Source organism: Mus musculus, chromosome 3 (genome assembly GCF_000001635.26).
Source record: "Mus musculus strain C57BL/6J chromosome 3, GRCm38.p6 C57BL/6J".
Lineage (NCBI taxonomy): Eukaryota > Metazoa > Chordata > Mammalia > Rodentia > Muridae > Mus > Mus musculus.
Window position 1 is genome coordinate 79,234,831 of NC_000069.6, and position 21,759 is coordinate 79,256,589.

At 43.0% G+C, this 21,759-nt stretch overlaps 1 protein-coding gene and 1 long non-coding RNA gene across 4 annotated transcripts in view; one reads left to right on the plus strand and one right to left on the minus strand.

The window, feature by feature from the left end:
• 4921511C10Rik (RIKEN cDNA 4921511C10 gene) overlaps positions 1 to 19,083 on the plus strand; it is a 40,995-nt gene extending 21,912 nt beyond the window's left edge. The window contains exons 2-3 of the long non-coding RNA NR_045502.1: positions 13,347 to 13,731; positions 18,644 to 19,083. This is a non-coding gene — a long non-coding RNA (RIKEN cDNA 4921511C10 gene). The remainder of the gene's footprint in view (positions 1 to 13,346; positions 13,732 to 18,643) is intronic.
• Rapgef2 (Rap guanine nucleotide exchange factor (GEF) 2) overlaps positions 1 to 21,759 on the minus strand; it is a 224,035-nt gene that overhangs the window by 172,320 nt on the left and 29,956 nt on the right. The gene's annotated exons all lie outside the window — the stretch shown is intronic.

Here is a 21,759-nt window from a genome sequence, read left to right on the forward strand (position 1 = left end):
TGTCATAATTTTAGAGAGCTGAGAAATAAATAAAATATAACAAAATATTAGAATAATTTTCATTTAACTCCATAAATAAAATAAGTGAACCACTTATTTTAAATTCTTACAAATTTTAGAGGTATGATTAGTGTAAAATTACCTTTTCTGAAGTAGAATGAGGAAAAAACAGAAAAATGTTTTAATTACAATTAAGCCCTTTATACAGCCCAACATGAGATACAGTGTCTATCAGAAATAATTTCCATTTGGAACTGATGACTGGGAGAGAGAAAAGAAGAAGCAACAGAAAGAAGACTATGAGTCCACACACAGACTTCCCATCCCTATTGTCCAATGGTGAAAACCTATTACAACAGATAACAAGATGGACCAAAGAAATGGACCAAGCCTGACAACCTGAGTTCTATCCCTGTGGCCCACATTGTAGAAGGAAAGAAACTCTTGTAAATTGTCCTCTGACTTTACATAAGCCATATAAGCCATGGTAGGTGGGAATGTCAGAGAGAGAGAGAGAGAGAGAGAGAGAGAGAGAGAGAGAGAGAGAGAGAGAGAGAGAGAGAGAGAGAGAACACAAAATGGAAGGGAGGAAGGAAAACTAAAGCAATTCCTTGAAGTGTGTGTGTGTGTGTATATGGTCCACTCTGAGCACTGGTAAGAAGGCTGAGCTTGGTTTGAGTCAGCTGAGTACAGCCCAGAGCTCTGTCCCTCATATGCTTTCTATTACTGACCTAACAAGAGTTCGGCTTTAGACATGGTGGTAAATCTAATGCTCACTAAACAAGGTCTTTGGGAGGATTAAACGAGAAAACTAGCCAGAACCTCAGATGCAGTTCTGATAGATGTGGCTGCAACTGTGGCTGGCATTTCGGTGGGCTCGAGAACCATGCTCATCAATGTGCAAAAGGAAACTGACATAAAGCATATAACTTTAACGTGAAACATGTTTCCCTGGAATTGGAAAACTATTTTTAATAACAGTTTTTACTGTTAGCATCAGTAAGGTAATTTTATACTAAGACTCACTATATTTTCCATGAACACTTAAAAGCATGTTAGGGATGTAATGCTGGGGCTATGACACTCCTGATCACATCAGCTGTAATTATCTGTTCAAGACCATCTCCACAATACATTGCCTATGGTGGATTCATGGGACCCACCCCTCCCTGAGAATACATTGATGGGGGATGAAAAGGCTTTTTCTTCAACAGTACGGGCACTGGTAGGGTCACACGAAAATAAAATGAAAACACACAACTGTTCAAGATGGGGTACAAATGAACAGTATACAGTGTTTACAGCTGCTTGTACGCTGTGTCCTCTGATATTTTCTCTTCGGAATTTTACAGTTTGTACTCTAAGAGACAACAAGCTTAGACTAGATCTAGAAGATAGTCTAAATTACCATGTATCTCAAGAGAAAGAAAACAGTTTGAACTCTATTAAAAGCAAAAACTAAGGCCCTTCAAAGAACACCATTCTTGTTTCTCAACCCAACCACATCACGGGTCAAATTTAATACATATGTAGATAAGCAATTACACATGGCTCTAGTTAACAAATTATTACAACCACCATCACAGAACTCACTCTCCCTTCTAGTCAGAGAACACTTTCACAGAAAGAAACCACAGGGGGTTACAGATACGCACGAGACAAACCTTGAAGAAAACTACTTCCAAACACAGTTAAGATGCATGCTCATCAGAGGCTTCCTAAACTCAGCCCCACAGAACACTCTCTAATGCTCAGTCTTACTAACATTTTTTAAATGCATGTTGAACATTCAGTTCCTGAAAACAAATTCATACAAACATCTCAGAATATTTAGAATACAGCATAACAAACAACTGATCCGTGCTTTACCCAAGAATTATTAACTATCAAACAAAGACACTGTCCTAGCTGTTACATCCTCTACTCTCTCATTTCCGCTCTCCGGCCATCTTCCATTCAATGTGGTCAAGAGCTGATGTCTTCAGTTAAAATCTGCAAACTTGGACGACTTTCATGTGCATGTTCTGATCATACAGAATTAACACAATAAAAATGCAACAGAGCAAAGCAAGTTAGAAACTGTTTCTTCTGCTTCCTGCACACACGCTACACAGCCATCCAGCCAAGCCTGCCACACAGAGAAAAGGATGAATGGGTATCACATGAAGAACATATACTTGACACAGACCTGCAAGCTATGTAATAAGCATGAAAACACACTTCCTTCATGTTTGCTAATGATAATAAATGAAGCTCCAGCCACAGACACTTGTAACAACCCTGTGTTGTGAGATGAAATTTAAAACCAGAAACACTTAGCCCTAGGATGTATCAGTGCTTTGACCTTGGCAATTACATCAACTCTCTCCTCTATAAAATGAGCTACAGAGGTTCCTGGTTTGGCAGAGAACTAAGATTAAAATGGGACATGGGAAGCATGATGCCTGGCTGTCCCTAAATATACTGACATTTTCCATAAAAACGCAACTTTCAGTAGTTAAGGGAAACTGAAGAGTGATAGGTAAAAGGTAAATTTCCTAAATACAATTTAAAACAGTAGTTCCCAACCTTCCTAATGCAGGGAGCCTTTAGGAGCCTATGGTGACCCCCACCCATGAAATTTTGTTGCTACTTCAAAACTGTAATTTTGTTCCTGTTATGACATGATATGTAAATATCTGCTGTGCAAGATCTCTGATCTGCGACCCTCCAAGGGGTCTTGACCCATAAGTTGAGAACCATTGATTTAAAATGTTTCTGTAGTTAACTGTGTGTCTTAACTAGAGTTTCCATTGCTGTGAAGAGACACCATGACCAAGGCAACTCTTATAAAGGACCACATTTAATCGGGACTGACTACAGGTTCAGTCTATTATCGTCAAGCGGGGAGCATGGCAGCTTCCAGGCAAGCACGACAAAGAGGAAGCTGACAGTTCTACAACTTGAGCTGAAGGTCACTAGGAGAAGCCTGGCTTCCGCATGGCTAGGAGGAGGTTCTTAAAGTCCACACCCAGTGACACACTTCCTCCAAAAGGCCACACCCACTCCAACAACACCACATCTCCTAATAAGTCTCTGAGCCTAGCACATACAAACCACCACTCTGTGTAAGTGACATCCTCTATGTAATCTCATTGAATTAGACAGAGAAACAAAGCAGTGTGTAGCTAATGTGTTCACTGCCTCATTTCTGGCTTAGATGCTAGCGCAGAAGGGACTCTCCTTCCCAACAGATGAATAAAGCCCCACTGGCCAAAGGGAGAGTTATGTGTCTGTGTAATGATTGCCTCATTCCTTCCCACAGGGGCAGCCACCTGATGCTCTGAAACAATGGAGCTCATCCCAAGCAGAGAAGAAGGGCGCAGCTGCTTCCACCTATAAATAGCATGCCGGTCTGTAAGGTGAGAGCCCTATGGTACATTCACACCACCACCAATTAAGAGTGTTTCACCCCTAAGAAGTGATCAAGTGGTAGAATTTCCAAATTCTGAAAATTAAAAGGAAAAACCGGCTAAGCTACAAGAGAGTAGCAAACAGAAACTGGTGAACAGGCTGACAAATAGGCAGTTCCTCAGAGCTGCGGCAGTGTAATCCTTTTGAAACAGGTCATTGTCATTTACTCTGTCATATTTACATGAGCAATTTTTCAGTGTTTAAAACTAATTCAAAATATGTTTTGATAGCGCTCATGGGCTGGACTGGGCTGAGATTGGTGATAGACTGCTTGATGAGCCTGTAATATACCAGGTCCTGTGCCTGATCCCCAGCATTAGACAAAAATCAGCACCATACATATGTAAGAAAGTATCTATGTGTGCGTTAGACTGCTTGGACAACAAAATACCACTGTGGGCAGTCTCTGTGGAAACATATGTAATCTGACACCAGTATGAGAACCCTTATCAGAAGAAGAGAAATTTTCCCAAGAAGATATTGATGCCAGGACAAATCTGCCATAAACTGGAAATCTGGGCTTATGAATTTGTTAAATGCAAATCTCATGCTGTAAACAGCTGCACAAGACAAAGAAAAGAATGAAGGAAGGGGCTGGCAAGGTGCTCTGATAGATAAGGCACTTGCCAGCAAGTCTGCCCGTCTGGGTTTGTTCCCCAGGACACAAAACTCCTCTCTCTGTTCCTCTGACCTCCATGACACAAGTGCACCAACACACACACGTACACACAACTACATAAGTGTGTGTGTATATGTGTGTGTGTGTGTGTGTGTGTGAGAGAGAGAGAGAGAGAGAGAGAGAGAGAGAGAGTGCGCAAAGGCACAGCCAACAGTAGAGGTGGCAGGTAGGAGCCAGGAGGAAGCATGCTGCACCAGATGCCATGTGAAGTCCTGACTACCACTGAGAAGCTCTGAGAGAGCTTTTTACCACCTCCATCCTCACATCCCACTGCAGATAAATAAGGATGGTAACTAGCCTGGTATAGAGTGTTGCTAAGACCAAATGAAGTAAGATCCACGAAGCACTTACGATTGGCTATTACAGCTACTGCTATCGCTGTCAACCAATGTAAAGGAAGGAGGCATTAGCAAGATTCCAAAGCGAAAACAACAAACGAAAACACCTTGAAACTGAAACTAAAACAGCAGCAGTTTATAGACAACTTCTGCTTCTTTCAGTCTCAGATCCAATTCTGAAAATATTGTTGGTAAACTTTTATCCTTCTCAGTGATGACAAAGTATTATTACACAAATCTAGTTAAATGAAGAGGAGCATAGATCGCCCTTTCCTTGTTTCCTAGTTTGCTTCTCCGTTGCTGTGATAAAACGTTCATAAAAAGCAAGCTGAAGAAGAAAGGATTTTTTCTCAATTTTTTATTAGATATTTTCTTCATTTACATTTCAAATGCTATCCCAAAAGTCCCCTTCCCTTCCCCCACCCCGCTCCCCTACCCACCCACTCCCACTTCTTGGCCCTGGTGTTCCCCTGTACTGGGGCATATAAAGTTTGCAAGACCAATGGGCCTCTCTTTCTACTGATGGCTGACTAGGCCATCTTCTGATACATATGCAACTAGAGACATGAGCTCTGGGGGTACTGGGTAGTTCATAATGTTGTTCCACCTATAGGGTTGCAGACCCCTTCAGCTCCTTGGATACTTTCTCTAGCTCCTCCATTAGGGGCCCTGTGTTCCATCCAATAGATGACTGTGAGTATCCACTTCTGTATTTGCCAGGCACTGGCATAGCCTCACAAGAGACAGCTATATCAGGGTCCTTTCAGCAAAATCTTGCTGACATGTGCAATAGTGTCTGGGTTTGGTGGCTGATTATGGGATGGATCCCCAGATGGGGTAGTCTCTGGATGGTCCATAAAGAAAGGATTTTTTTTTTTTTTTTTTTTTTTTTGCTCACACCTTCAACTAAATCACAGCGTATCACTAAGGGAAGCCTAGGCAGGCACTCAAGAAAGGACTGCATCCGTCACTCAATGGATTTCCCTCCTAAGGCAAGGCACCTCTAGCAGCAGAAACACTGGATTTTCAAAACCCAAATGAGAAAGCTGACTTTTGGAGGAAGAAGCAAAAGCACAGGGATAGAGAGATAGAAGTTGCTGTCTCCAGACTCTTCCATCTTCCTCAACACTATCGGAGAACTCCTTTTCACAAATAGATGACAGCCATGATGTCTTGTAAAACGCTTTCTATTCAAAGCTACTGTATTCATCTAGGCTCCCAGACATGGTCAAAATCAAAAGGCCTGGCTCCAAAACCTGGAAGGACCTCACTGGCTTCTAACTCCCAACTAAAACATAAAGAACATAATAAGCACCTCATTTGGGAGTGCCCTCAACAGTGGGTGATACTGTGATGCTTTCTCCCACTTGCTTGGCAACAACCCTGGCAGACGGCTTTCTTGCTAGGTTTTAGCTGCCACTCAACCATCCAGCTTTTCACCATTGTGACAGCAACTTTATTCGCCCTCATTCAGCTCTATGCAGCTGAGACTCCTACAAGGAAAGGGCAGAGCTGCCCTCCTAGCCTCATGGTTAATGGTGTCTGCAAATGTTTCTTGACATTCCAAAGTCTAGGAATGGGGAACAACTACACAGTATCTTTTCTTCACCTTGAATACACAGTCCAAGAATCTGGAAGAGTCAAATAAAGTGAGCAGCAGTGAGGCCAGCCCCCATGTCATATTCAAATGCCTCCCCAGGCAACGGAGCACTGAAGCCATCAGCCTCCTGTGTCACAGTTCTTCCGCCCTCCTTTACTAAACCACTCATCTTCAGCCCAGGGATAAATGCCACCTGTTTGAAAAGAGGCCTTTTTGATCCTTTTTTTTATCTTTTTGGTTGGTTTGGTTTGGGTTGGTTGGTTGGTTGGTTTTTTGAGGCAGGGTTTCTCGGTGTAGCCCTGGCTGTCCTGGAACTCACTCTGTAGACCAGGCTGGCCTTGAACTCAGAAATCCACCTGCCTCTGCCTCCCAAGTGCTGGGTTTAAAGGCGTGCACCACCACTGCCTGGCCACCTTTTCAATCTTTGAGAAGGGGTCTTATAAGTAGATTCTTTCAAGGCTCTATTTTGCAGATATAAATATGTGACTTCAGACATTAATTTGGCCCAAACCACACAGGTGATAGGTGGATATCATCTAACATTCTCAAACTGTATCTTTCCAACATACAAATATCCAGAATAAAATTTCTTCCTTTCCTTCCAGACTCTGTTAATTCAAGATCCTCTATGTTATGAACAATCTCTATGTTTCCAATTAGATCTTACACATCGGGTCCTATCCAGCACAAAAATGTAACTGCCTCTTTAAGCCACTCATCAACTCTATCTAATAGTTCATGGATACCCAGGTATGTCTGGCCATTGAAGACTGTTTTGTTTTGTTTTGTTTTGTTTTGTTTTGTTTGGGGGGGGGCGGTGGCAAGAAGGTTGTTGTTGTTGTTGTTGTTGTTGTTGAATTCTGTGTAACCTTTTTTGCCAAGCCCAACTTCCAGGCTTAGAATGCTTTCTGCCTATGGCAACTCTTTCTTATACATTATTGTATTTCTAATAAACACGAGCCCACAGGTACTTGGCATCTCACTGGTTGTCTGACCTGGAAGCAAGCGCTGTTGGTTGGCCTGCCTCTGCTTTCTGATTCTCCGGGATATTAACAGGACATAAAAGTTCATACTGCTTGGCTTTTTTGAGTTTGACACTACCAGGTGCCATAACTAACTTGGTGATAACAGATGCATTCAGGTTCAAATCTTGAGAGAGCAAGGAAGGAGAAATTATGAACGAAATCTAATCAGCTTGATAACTTAAACTTTCAGCTTCCTGGGGGGGGTGGGGGGGGGGATCCTGATATTTTATCTGTGAGTACTTTTCTCAATTTCTAGAGCAATATTACAAAAGTGTTATTTCCAAAACTGGTCTTACACCCTCTATACCTTGCAACCATAAAAAGAAAAGAACATATATTGCTTTTCAAAAATGGCACGGTGCTTCAGGAATGAGTGTCCTGTGAGACACAGGGTGCGTTTACTAATCAGCTGTGGCCCCGGCCTGCCAGCCTGCACCCGGTCGTCGTGGTTTCAGTCCCTGAAAAGTAGAACGTTCCTGCCTCATGCAGGATCACACATGTGGGTTCCAGGAACTTCTGACATCAATAAAGAATTGACTCGGGTAGGAAAACATCAAAATAAATAATGCCCAGTCATGCCCCACCAGAGTCACAGATAGCACCGCCTATTTCCCTACCTGGCACTTCTTACAAAGCAGCTCAGCCCTTTCCATTAACTCTGCTTAAGGCAAGGCCACACAGAAGAAATGTCAAAACACTCATTTTTCTTAATTTCCTAGAGTCTAGGCAGCTCTAAAGTCCCAGTGGTTCTCAACCTCCCTAATGCTGAGACAGTCCCTCTAACACAGTCCCTCTAACACAGTCCCTCTAACACAGTCCCTCTAACACAGTCCCTCTAACACAGTCCCTCTAACACAGTCCCTCTAACACAGTCCCTCTAACACAGTCCCTCTAACAAACACAGTCCCTCTAACACAGTCCCTCTAACAAACACAGTCCCTCTAACAAACACAGTCCCTCTAACACAGTCCCTCTAACACAGTCCCTCTAACACAGTCCCTCTAACACAGTCCCTCTAACACAGTCCCTCTAACACAGTCCCTCTAACACAGTCCCTCTAACACAGTCCCTCTAACACAGTCCCTCTAACACAGTCCCTCTAACACAGTCCCTCTAACACAGTCCCTCAAAGGTGTTTTGCTGCCACTTCACAACTGTGATTTGCTACTGTTACAAAACACAATGTAAATATCAACCCTCAAGGGGGTCATGACCCACGGGTTGAGAACTGCTGTCCTACGCTTGTCAAAACAAGGGAAAGCAAATAAAGAAATGGGTAAGCGTTCGACTGTGGATCAAGACACAAAAGTAAAACTACTGGATAGAACTTTCACCCGTCACGCCGTCAGCAGTTCTTGGGTTTCTTGTGCAGAAGGAAAATGAGAGCTTGAGACATGGGTTCATTTTATTTACCATGTAGCTAGACATGGGGCTTGACGCTCTTTCCAGAGCTTTATGGACTTGAAAGAAACCTCTGTGATCTCAGAAAAGTACCGAGCTACAACTCCTTGGCAGGAGAACAGCAGCTTCCAGAAGCCTCTGAGCAGCGCGTGCTGTTTTCTTTTCATTCCTGTAACCAACACTAAGCAGCACCAGGATTTGGCCCTTGAACCTTCTTCACACTGTACTGTCATTGCTGTGGGTTTCCTCCTCTAGTTAGGACATGTTAGTGACCAGTGCAGAAGGAAACCTCCCAAGTCTTCTCTCTGACCTTTTGTCTGCATGCTAGGTCTCAGAATAACCATGCCGTTGAGTAGGAGAAGGAAGCCACTAAGAGAATATGACTTAAGATAATGTCTGTTTTGTAGACCTGGAGAGATGACTCTTATACGGCTGAGCTCATAGCCAAAAGATCAAGACAATGTCTGGTTTTATATAGCATCTCTTTGTAAGAACCTCTGTTGTTATTTGGAGTAGCACATTATTTGGAGTAGCACATGCCTAAGATATAATTTATTAATTTCCCTGAGGTGAGAATAGCCGTATACACAAAGTATCACATATACCTCAGAGCGTACTAGATGAATTAAAAGAAGTTTATACTGGGCTTCAAATGCTAAGTTTCTCGGCTTCTTCTCACCTATGTATGATTCCAAACAAGCCTCACAGACTCACTATAGACTAAAGTCATTCCTATACTCAGTGTGAGAATCCTAGTAGTTATACCTATTAAAAGCCTTCTGTGTTCATTTCTGGGGTCTGCATTATGGAAGTTATAGGTGTTCTTATAGAATTTAGAAAAATAAATAAATATCCACTATTGCTTCACCTGAACACCAGTGCTTTAAAAACACAAGCTACTGAGAAGGAGTTTATACGGGGGCTTCAAGATAGCTCAGTCTATAAAGTGTCTGCTGCTCACGCAGGAAGACCTGAGTTCAGCTCCCAGGACCTACATTTTAAAAAAGGGCAGGCAAATACGCCTTGGTGGAAGGACCTAGGGATCTGGAGCAGGAACTGGGTTGGAAGCTCCCTCCCTAGTGGCTGGCTCTCCCAGCCCTGGAAGGTGCTATGCAGGCTTCCTCCCTTAGTGGCTAACTCTCCCAGCCCTGGAAGGTGCTATGCAGGCTGCGGGGGAGGAAAGTCGGCAACAGTATTACTTGGACATGACTCACGTGCAACAATCCTGAGTAAGCCAAGTAAGGTGAACCCACTAGCGCGACAGTGGCAAGGCTGAAATGCGGTCATCAACACTTCCCAACTGCATTGGGTGCCTTCTCCACATAAGGGATTTCACCTCTGATACGATATAAATCCAGACAGAAACCTGTGGCTGAGGAGGTCATGGGGACGCTGGCTGGGGTTTTGCCGAATGGACCTGGAACAATCATCTCATTGTCTTCCAGATAACTGTGTTTGTAACCTTCAGTTAGTACTCTGTTAGCTTCGGCAGTGGTCAGCAGAGGCAGCAGAGACTCAAAACTGGTCCAAGGACTGAGACTAAATTAGTTAAAATGTCCGACTATAAGTGTAACATCTGCATCACACTTTTAAGGGTCAGGGAACAAGGCAAGAGAAAAGAGTGGAACGGATGTAAGAGCTTCAGGAAAGGGAGGAGCGAGAGGCTTCCTCGAGGAACACTGACTTCCAAGCATGGGAACTGATACGCTCCTGAGCTGATGTGATGTCATGAAAAGAGTGAGGGCTCACAGGACCCCACCCCTCTGGAAGGGTTTGTATGAGGTTCGAGGTTGATGGTGGAAAACATGTTTGCTCCAGTAGTGTAACCACTCAGAAGGTAGCCATGATCCTGTAAACAACTCTAATGAAACTCATTGCATCACACATATTTTATAAGGCTTTAATGTAGACAGAAAGGTGAGCTGGGAGGAGGACAGGAGGAGGGGGAGGGGGACAAGAGAGGGCTGGGAGTGAGGAGTAATAAGATCAAGATACATGCATGAGAATGCCACAGTGAGACCCATTATGATACATAATTAATACATGTCCTTAAATCTCTTCTTTAAAGCCAGCTGCGGTGAGTCCGCCACTAGGGAGGCTGAGGCAGGAGGATCCTTGGGGTTTACTGTTCAATCCATCTAACAAAATCAGCAAGCTCCATGCCAATCAGAAATGTTGTACCAAAAACAAAAAAGTGGACAGCTGAAGACAACATCCAAGGTCCTCGTGCCTCCATACACATACATACACATGTACACACACACATATGTGTATATATACTTACAAACCAAGAGAGTGGTTTATATACTATGTGTTTACATAAAGCTATATAATTGGTTTCTGGACAAATAAAATGTGCCTGTGATTCTGAGATCACCTTCACACTCCTACCACTAATTTCTACCAAAGCAGAACTTGTCTCCATTCACTTGCTCTAATGCACAATTTCTTTTCAACACTAATTTCTCTGTTGGGGGAGGGGTGCACACATACTCAGGTATATACACTTGCCACAGTGCATGTGGAAGTCAGAGAAAAACTTGAGGAAGTCAGTTCTCTCCTTCCACCATGTGGAGCCCAGGGATTGAACACAGGTCAACTTGGGGGCAATTGTCTTTACTTTTGGAGTGATCTCACTGGCCCAAATGTAGAATTCTTAAACAGCAAGGAACCTGAATCTAGAGTAGAGTCTTCTCTGAGAGCCTAAGCGAGTCATAAATCTCTCTCTGTACCTGACTCCAAATATATATATATATATATAAACGCTTTTCTGGGCTGTGCCTGGGTTGCACGCCTGTAATCACATCCTGAGACAAGATCCAAGTTCAAAACCCTTCTGGGCTACAAAGTCAGTTCAAGACACCCTGGATAAGGCAGTGAGACTTTACCTCAAAATTAAAATTAACCTGTGGGGAGGGTGTTTGCTGAAGATTTAGCTCTGTAGTATGATGGTGGCTTAAAATGTATGAAGCCCTAGATTCAATCCCCAGTATAACAAGAAGGAAAGGAGGGAGGGAGGGAAGGAGTCTGCTATGTCCTTAGTTGATCATTAATTCAATCTGCTATCACCAAAAACGGTTTACTAAACAAATTCACTACACTGACAGACAAACTGCATTACCAACCACTAGTTCTAAGTGCTTGAAGTAACCCCCTGTTTCTGGAGCAATCTAAAGTGAAGGCTGGGGGGCCGGGGGGGGGGGGGGGGAGGGGGAGCAGCGATGGTAATCTGCACTTGGTGACACCAGATGTAATCATTCCCCAAAACAAAACCAACTTACGAGTGCAAGCATTTCAGAAGATGGAAATGTTCAAGGCAGTGTGTTAGTCGATAATACAGTGTGCTTGCTTCCTTTCCTCCTTAGAGAACAAAGAGGAAAAGCCACATAACAGAGGTTCCAGTAAGGGAAGGAACCAGCTACTGTAACTGTCCTTTCTAAATCCTACCTGCCTACTACAGACTGACAGTCTCCTATTTAGTCCACAGAGAATTCTGACCGCTAGGAGAAAACATTCACTTCTTTAAATTATAACATCATATATTAATAGCAGTGGAACCCTAAGATCCTGGAGCTAGAATAGCCCCAACTTACTAAAAGCACTCCTGTCTAAAGGAGACTATCAATCATCTATTAAAAGGTAAGTCTTTATCTACCAGCCAGCGTGCATGCCCTTGTTAGCGGCAGCACTTAGGGACTGAGAGGATTAGAAACAGTGTAACAAATTAAAGCACAGTTCTTTGTTCCCTCAAACACTAAACAAACAGCTAACATATATGCTTCCTTCCTTCCACGTACTGAAATGTGTTCACCTTATTGTAAAGTTGGCTAATTCTCAACTGAATTTAAAATCAAACCTTCACTTATAAGTTTACATAGCATCCTTCCTGGAACGCCCTACCTTTCTTCTAAAGTCTAGATAGATCCTTTCTTAAAGAAACAGCAAGATTCGATGTCAGGGTTTGGGGGTGGGGATGCTATACATGCCAGGAAAAGCTCAGCCCTCCTGTGCTGATAGTTCCTCACCATATACAGACACTGGAGGCTCAGTCTAAAGAAAAAAGGATCTAAAGAAAAAGGACCCCTCTAGTCTCTAACTATATTCCTCAATTACTAAGCCATGTCATACTCAGCCAGGAATGGTGGTGCATGCCTATAACCCTAGCACTTGAAAGACAAGAGGCTGAGGCAGGATGATCACAAGGTCGTGGCTAGACATGACTACTACTACATGACTCTGACTCTCCTGGCCCCTTACCGCACATGCACACATGGCCACACAAACATGTCCACACATGCGCACACGCGCACATACAATTGACTGATTTTAATATTTAATAATAAGGCATCCTCATCTGTGTTTCTGTAAAGTGAGGAACAGCAGTCCTCAGACTAAGCTCCAAATTAAAATCGCCCAGGGAAGCTTCAAAGGCCCAGCCGCTGCCTGGGAATACAGTTCCGGGACGAGTACTTGCCCACTGGGTGGGGTCCCGAACTAGCTACCTGTCAGCACAGAACTAAAAATAAGAGAGTGTCATGCATGCCTTGACAGCACAAGTACCTACACTTAGCACGTGCCAGTCTGTGCACATCTGTTTCTGGTTCTGTGAGGGGATGCTAGAAGGAACATCCCAGAAGCAACAACACTCCCTGCACCCTGGTGCTAGAAAGAACCTGTCTTCTTTCAAGATCTCCCTGGTCCTAGGGCTGGACTGGAAAATGAGCCCACAGCACTGTGTGGACAGGAATGCGCTGAAAGGGCTGGGAAAGTGTGAGAAATACCATGTAATGTGATAATCTAGAGTCACTATGCCCAAATCCATGCTGAGATGAATAAAATCTAATTCACAGAATTCAAATGCGGTACTGCAGTCTACACGGACGCTCCATCCTCCCTCCAGGAAGGAAGCTTAACTCTCCACCCCTTGAGAGACTTGCATCCAAAGGACAGAAGCTCTGGTCAGGGCATGTTCTGAAAGAGACGTGACAAGTGCTAACTCAGCCAGCAGTCATGGTCTGCACCAACAATGTGAAGCGGGAAGTGGTTTCTTTATATCTGTGATCTCAGGAGCACCCATAACCACGGCCCATCGAGGAGGAAAAACATCAGAGAAATGCCAAAGGATGGATATCTACCACTAATCCTCAGGTTGTCAAAGAAAACGCAGGTCGGAAGAGTCAGCCGTCTGAGAAGATAAGGCACTGACTGAAGGGTCCGGAGTACAAGGATAAACCGGTAAGGAAACAGTAGGATTTAATACAATCCAAGCTTGGTTAACGAAATACGCCAATGGCCATCTTAATAATTCTTCAACAGCTTACATTCTGTACCTAATGTGAATCCATAAAAGTTAGGGTGTCCCATGAATCACTTATAAACTCATAGCCACACTGGATTTCCAACATTGTATACTTAGTATATATATGTATTGCATGCTTGCTGAGCATGCAGAGGCCCTGTGTGCTGTGGTGCAGCCTGTAAGTCTCAGCACTACTGTAAGGTGGAGGAAGGAAGACTGATGTAGAGAGCAAAGCTACCCTGGGCTACAGTGTGACACAGTGACAAAAAAAAAAGAAAGAAAAAGAGAAAGAGAAACAATTGTTTTTAAAAAGTCATTCTAACAACCTTGTAAAACCTCTTTGATAAGCAGTTTTACGAAGATATAACGTCTGACTCAGCTACAGCGACTGTGAAGGTAACCACGCTGATCACACAGCTTACAGCTCTTCACACAGAACAGTCTGTGTGTGGCATAGAAAACCAGTGGAGGGCAGATGTCAGTCAGCACTGGGGGTCCTCTTCAATCCCACTGCACTGCATTGACCAAGTCAGAGTATCTCACTAAACCCACACAGCTCGCCCATTCAGCTAGTCTGGCTAGCCAGGGTGTGCCAAGGGTCTTCTACCCAAGTGCTGGGGTAACAAGTGGGCACACACACTCTCAGCCTTTTATGTGAGTTGTAAGGCTCCAAACTCTGGTCCTCTCAAATGCACAGCAATGGTCTTAATCACTGAGCCAACTCCCCAGAGCTCCCTAAACAAAGCTCAATGCACATCTATTCCACAGACTTCCCAAGACTACACAGGAAAGGCTTCCACCAAAAGTAGAACAAACACCAGCATTTTTCAAAAGCAAAATTAGAAAAAATGAAAATATGGAGATTAGGGGAAACAGAAATAGAAAGGAAAAAAAAATCCTCCTGACTTATTACAAAATGCATAAGGATTCTTGTTTTTATAATAAATATCTATGTTGATAAAACAGGCTCAGTGAACAAATAATGTACGCCCTTCCCTATTGTTGGGATCCATTCTCACAACACTTGAAAACCATTTTGGTTTGGGCTTTTCATTATGTATTGGTTTGTTCTTTGAAACAACATCTCCCTATGGAGCTCAGACTAGACTCCTGCCTCAACCACCCATGTGCTATGATTACAGAGGTTTGTCACCATGCCTTGAGTCTGTCCACAAGCCCCACCTCTGACCACTGCAGCAGCCTGACCAACCACTGTGCTTCCATGCCTCTGAAAGTGGGTGATGAGCATCGCACAGCAAAGGTGATCCCACGGGGCCTTAACACACACCCTGGCACGAGAAAAAAAAAAGCCAGAAACTGTTAATAAGTACTACAATTACTAAGATAGAAAACTAATTCAAAATACTAAAAATAAAAAAAAACTAAACTATAGAATTGTTTAAGATGATCTTTTATTTATTGAGCAATACACTTTACCCTCAGTAACCAAATACATTTCTTTTCCATTTCTGAAGGAATCATAAAGTATTCTAGTTAAGTCAGCCCTTCCCCCACAGCAGCTGTTGTGTGAAACTGACTCAAAAAATGTAGACATAGAACTGAAATATTTGATCATCTGCCCCAAACCACTTGCCAACGTGCCTGTAGGATTTTCCATCCCATAATTTATTTTCAAAATAAACTGCTTACTGGTTTCATCAGAAATCTACTGAGTTTCAATATATGTGAGAAAATGGTCCTCACTTGTCAAACTTATAAAAAAAATCAATTATCTTCTGACTTTAGCAGAAGAAAGAAATAAAAAGCATGATATTACTATGATCTACAGGTTCTAAATAACATCACAGGAAAGAAAAATAAATATCCACATTAAACCACTTTAAAAGCTGTTCCAAATAGCATTCTCTGTATAAAAGGAAAATAGATATTTCTGGGTGAAATAAATAAAACTATTGAAACTACCTTTTAATACCATCCAGTAAAAAATAGGAAAATACATCAAAATCACAATCAAGGAAATGCTATCTAACATTAATATATTTCTCAGATCAGCCAAATTGAAAGTTTATTAAAATTCATTGCAGGGTTGGATTCTTCCAAACTGTTGTCAGAAATATAAATAGGTACTGCTTATTCCATGAGCCATGTGGCAATATCTAGCAAAATATTAAATATATGCATACACATTCAGCAATTCCACTAGTAGGAATTGAATCCATAATCATCTCACAAAATATATCTTTGCAGTATCTTGAATGAGAATGCCCCCTTAGGCTCATAAGGAATAGATCTATCTGAACAGATTAGAAGGATTAGGAAATGTGCCCTTGAAGAAGGAAGTGTCACTAAGGGGTGGATTTTGAGGTTTCAAAATCCCAAGTCAGTCCCAGTCATTCACTCAGTCTCTGTCTCTGTCTCTGTCTCTGTGTGTGTGTGTGTGTCTTTGGATCAGGATGTAATGGTCTCAGATACTGCTGCCACACTTGTGCGCATGCTATGGTGCTCCCTGCCATAATTATAATGGACTAAACCTCTAAAACTGTAAGTAAGCTTCCAATTAAATGCTTCCTTTCATAAGAGTTGCAATGGTCATAGTACCTCTTCAAAGCAACAGAACACGGACTAAGGCAATCTACAAATGCATGCATGCACACGGTATGTGTACTCAAAGTCTGTGAAAATACTTAACTATCCACCTTAAGGACTGCCAAAACAACACGCATGCAGAGGAAGGCTGCACACCCGCTGACAGGTCAGCTCACAGAAATACGAAAGGGTAAAAGCTACATATGCAGAATGATCCCATTTGTTTAAAATAGGTAATTAAGCAAATGACTAGCATCATGAGACTTTCTCAAGTATGTGAAAGGGTGCTAGAGAATGGACACACAGAAGGGAGTCATTCTTCATACTGCTTTAAAATCGTTTTGAATACTTACACACTTTTGCTGTATGGAGAGAACACTTACGTATGCACTGATTCAACATCAGTGCTTACAGATTTCCTTAAACAATGTATGTAGTTGTCATCAGCTGACTCTCTCCTCCCAGCCTTCATAGTAAAGCACTCTCTCTCTCTCTCTCTCTCTCTCTCTCTTTTTTTTTTTTTTTTTTTTTTTTTGGTTTTTTTGAGACAGGGTTTCTCTGTGTAGCCCTGGCTGTCCTGGAACTCACTCTGTAGACCAGGCTGGCCTCAAACTCAGAAATCCGCCTGCGTCTGCCTTCCAAGTGTTGGGATTAAAGGCATGCGCCACCACTGCCCGGCTAGTAAAGCATTTTCTTATACTGTTTCCTATCTCATCTACTGGACCTGATGCTGACAGCATCTCACGGAGCTTCCCCATAATTACAACAGTCCTCTACACTACCACCCTATTTATCCAGTTGTTTCCCCAGACTGCAGCACACCCTGAACTCTTGGTGTTTTTGACACATGGAGCTGTTACCACAACCTAGCATCTGGTGATTTCAAGAGACACATCACAAAGTTATTTTAGAAATGACAATATTAGTGGGATTAATATCCAACTTCCAAAAACTGCTGCTCCAGAGTGAAAGATGTCTCAGGTTTTGATTTTTCTTTTTCTTTCTTTCTTTTTCTTGCTTTTTTTTTCTTCCTTTTTTTGGGAAGATAAAATTGTTTTTTAAGTATCTCACCTGCCACTTTCTCAACCTTCTTGAACATATGTATGTAAACACTAAAAAAGATGGCTATCTTACTACTGAGACTTTACTAGCAATACTAAAATAAAAATATTTTTATTAAAAACAAAAACAAAACCAGTCATGGTGGCACATACCTGTGGATCTCAGATGGGAAGATTAGGAGTGAGACCAACCTTGGCTACCTAACAAGACAATGTTGACGGACTCAGCCAGTAAAGACACTTACCACCAAGCCTGACATCCTGAGTTCAATCCCCAGGACCCACATGACAACTCCTGCAAGTTCTCTTTTGACCTCTACATGAGGCCCATGCATACACACACACACAAACACACACACACACACACACACACACACACACACAATGTAATAAAAGAAACTGAAAATAAAAGAAAAGAGAGAGAGAAAGAACAAGCAACAAAACTGGCTCTGATCCCAGCACTTGGGAGGCACTGGCAGGTGGATCCAGCCTGATCTACAGAGTGAGTTCCAGCACAGCTAAGACGACACAGAGAAACCCTGTCTCAAAAACACAAAAACAAAAGCAAACTAAGAAAATGAGCCTCACAGCGTAAGCACTGAGACTATTACAATTAAACACAACTGCCTAATCTGTGGGGATCAACTGAAGTAACTTCCGAATCTTGTGAGCTGCACCATGCAGTGCTAGCAAACTTCAGGTCTCTTCCCACAGCAGTGACTGAAGGGGGGTGGGGGAGGGCCCTCTTCATTCTCACAAGGATCCCATCTTCCCCTCAACCCATCTCTCAGCAGCAATTCCTGTTTACCGGATCCCTTTTCTTCCTGTTCAATGACTCCACCCCTATTCTGACAAAAAAACAAAAACCTGAGGGAATCTACTTTTAGCACACACACACATTCACTGAGATATTTCTGTTCAAACAACAGGATGCCGAGTTGTTTACAGCTGGCAGAAACCTTAGGCTTTGTTCACTGCCCACTTGATGACACCTAACCTCCTACGTCTCATACACTAACAGAAAGGGACAGAACACTACTGAGCTCAATGTCCTTGCGATTTAAGGATTAAAAGTGGAAGTGTCCCACCAATGCAGTTCAGAGGGGGAGGTCTTAACTAGGGGAAGTGTCCCGGGTTGGGTCTATGGCACAGAGTGCTAATGGTGTAGGAAATGATGCTCAAAATTCTCTAGAATCTTCTCTTGTCTTCTACCTTTAAACATGTGTTTTCTACTCTATAGAATGCACTTCGCCAAACTGTTGCAGAGTTATCTGAAATAAGACTGAACAAAGCCCAGAGACGGGGCAACAGCTCACTTCACCGTTTCTCTGTGCCGTTCAGCTGCACTCTGAGGTGTTCATTCTTCTGCATCAGCACACTGCACGCCCACACTACAGCAGGAACCCTGCAAGCACGGTTGGTCCTGTGCTTCAGCCTCCCTGTACCATGCAATGATCTCGGTTCCTAGCACACAGGTATGTTTCACAAGCACTTAGCATGTGGCAGGGGTTAGGGGGCCTCAGGTGTACAAATGTGTACGTCCTAGAACTCTGTCATTGAGACTTAAAGCTGCCGCCTGACCAGATGTATCAAGCAGCTTCAGACTCTTTCATGAAACCTTTTCAATATCCTGCCCTATTTATTTTGTTTATATTTTGGAAATAAAACTTTGTGACAATTAAACGGGTAGGTGTATCCTTTCAATGCATAAGGACCAACTGTAATGTAGGACCGCATGGCCCGTACACTCACCCTGCTATCTGTAATTCAGTGGTCTCAGACAACTTGATATGCCCATGGGGTACCACATGGATATAGAAATTCTGCTCCTTCACAGAGGTCCATTTCCTAACACTGTCAGCTGACTCACAATGCTTATGGACAAAGCAGAAGCCCCATTACTCAGAGATTACACCGGGTGTGATGGTTTGTAAATGCTCTGCCCGGGGAGTGGCACTATTAGAAGGTATGGCCCTGTTGAAGAAGGTGTGGCCTTGTTAGAGTAGGTGTGTCACTGTGGGTGTGGGCTTTAAGAACTTCATTCTACCTCCCTGGAAGCCAGTCTTCCACTAGCAGCCTTCAGATGACGCTGTAGAACTTTCAGCTCTGCCTGTGCCATGCCTGCCTGGATGCTGCCATGCTCCCACCTTGATGACAATGGAGTGAACCTCTGAACCTGTAAGCCAGCCCTAACTAAATATTGTCCTTATGAGAGTTGCCTTGGTCATGGTGTGTGTTCACAGCAGTAAAACCCTAAGACACCAGGAGTCTGACCAGGCGTGCCGCCTTTGCTCCCTCCTCCACACACCTGCCTGCCTTTCAAATGCTGAGAGATAAAACCGTATTCAATGTGGCAGGGCAAAACTATGGCCAAACTAGACATACAGCACACACAACTTTAGCTTGGGACACTCAACTATGAAGTCCCCCTTGCTACTCTCTATGAAGAGTGGAACACTTCAAACCGCTTACAACGGCAGAGGCTGTGATCCCAGAACTTGGGAGGTGGCAGCAAGATCGGAGGTTCAAGGTTATCCTCAGCAACACACCAGGCCGGGATAAGCCACGGAAATTCTGGTCTCAAAAGTAAAAAAAAAAAAAAAAAAAAAAAAGAGGAAATACTGTGTATGGCTGGTTTCTTGTGTTTTAACATATGTGTGTCCAATTTACATCTTTGCTTGTGTGTAGAGGGTGAGCCCACCTCTACCCATCCTAGATGAGATTGGGTTCTCATTCCAGCAGGGTATTGACTGAGTTGAAAGTGATAAACCGCTAAGAATAAACGTCTTCTGGTCAAGCATCTCTCCAGGAGTAAAGGGAGGAGAAACCATAACCAGGATGTACTATGTGAGGAATAAAAAAAATCTACTTCCAACAAGAGTTGGAAAAAAGTATGTCCTCGGAGAAAACTTATAGTTAATATAACAAGCCACATTCTGTGATAAAATTAAACTATAGTTATCGGGATTATACTAATTAGTAATTCAGTGTGTGTGAAGGCCAATTACAACATGAAAATGCTATGCAAACTAATAACAGTTGAATCTGTATGCGCGTACATCTACCCTACTTCAGAACCTGAGACTCCAGCACACTGGCTGAATGCTAATAACAAATGAACAATTTCGTGAGCATTTCGGAAATTCAGAGGGCCTGCCCAGGTCATAAATGCATTTTCACTAACTCACTTCCGTTTCCTAGAAGAACACCTAAAATATGAACCCCCCCCCAAAATTTGCCACTTGTTCACTTTCACACACAGGGAATGCTAAAGAACCCCAACAGTTAAAACTGCTACCATGGTATTTATAATTCCCATTTCTTTAAAGCCCGGACTGGACAACCATATGTGAAGTGACATTCTCAGGTAAGAACCTGAGGAGGAATCTGAGGTCATGACAGCCGTCCAGTGGGGTCATTGTTCTTTTTGAAAGACACAGGAAAATCTGTTCCCATACTTTCTCCCTCCATGCACCTGCAAGCAAAGGAAAGAGCATGTGCCCACACAGAACGAAGCAGTCCACACACCAGGCCAAAGGCCCTCTCCACAACATGGACTGGCCAGATTCCTGCATGAGGGTCCAGTATCCAAAAAGCCTAGAAGAAAATAATTTCTGTTGTCTAAGCCAACCAATTTATGGCATTTTTGTAATGATAAGCCAAGCAGACCAACACAGTATATCTCTTAAACCAACAGAAGTCCTGAAACAGCATTAAATAATACATTCAACGAGATTTCCAGGTGCACTGAACACAGCTAAATAGCTGCTACCAAAACCCTCACTATTCTAAATTATGAACAACCTGAGGTGCATGTAAATTTTTTCTCTCACAGCCCAAACACTGGAAACCAAGAGCTCGCAAGGACAAGCAATCCTGGATTAAAACCAGCCTCTTAAGACCCCAGCTTTACTAAACTGGTTTACCATAATCGTTCCACCTGATCTGGGAAGGCCTCTCTCCAGTGTATGGCAAACCTGTCAGTCCACCAAGTCTGTCTTTCTTAAGACATCTTTCTCTCACACCCAAATCTAGTATCCTTGTCTGTGCTGCCTCCATTACATATCCCACCAGTGACCTTCCAGCTTGTCCTACTTGCTGTCACAAGGGCAACTATATCAGCACGTTTGACGGTTTGTATGTCCTTGGCCCAGGGAGTAGCACTATTAGGATGTGTGGCCTTGTTGGAGCAGGTGTGTATTAAAGGGTGTAGGCTTTAATACCTTCATCCTTGCTGCCTGGAAACCAGTCTTTTCCCAGCAGCCTTGAGATGAAGATGTAGAACTCTCAGCTCCTCCTGCACCTTGCTTGCCTGGACGCTGCCATGCTCTCACCTTGATGATATGGACTGAACCA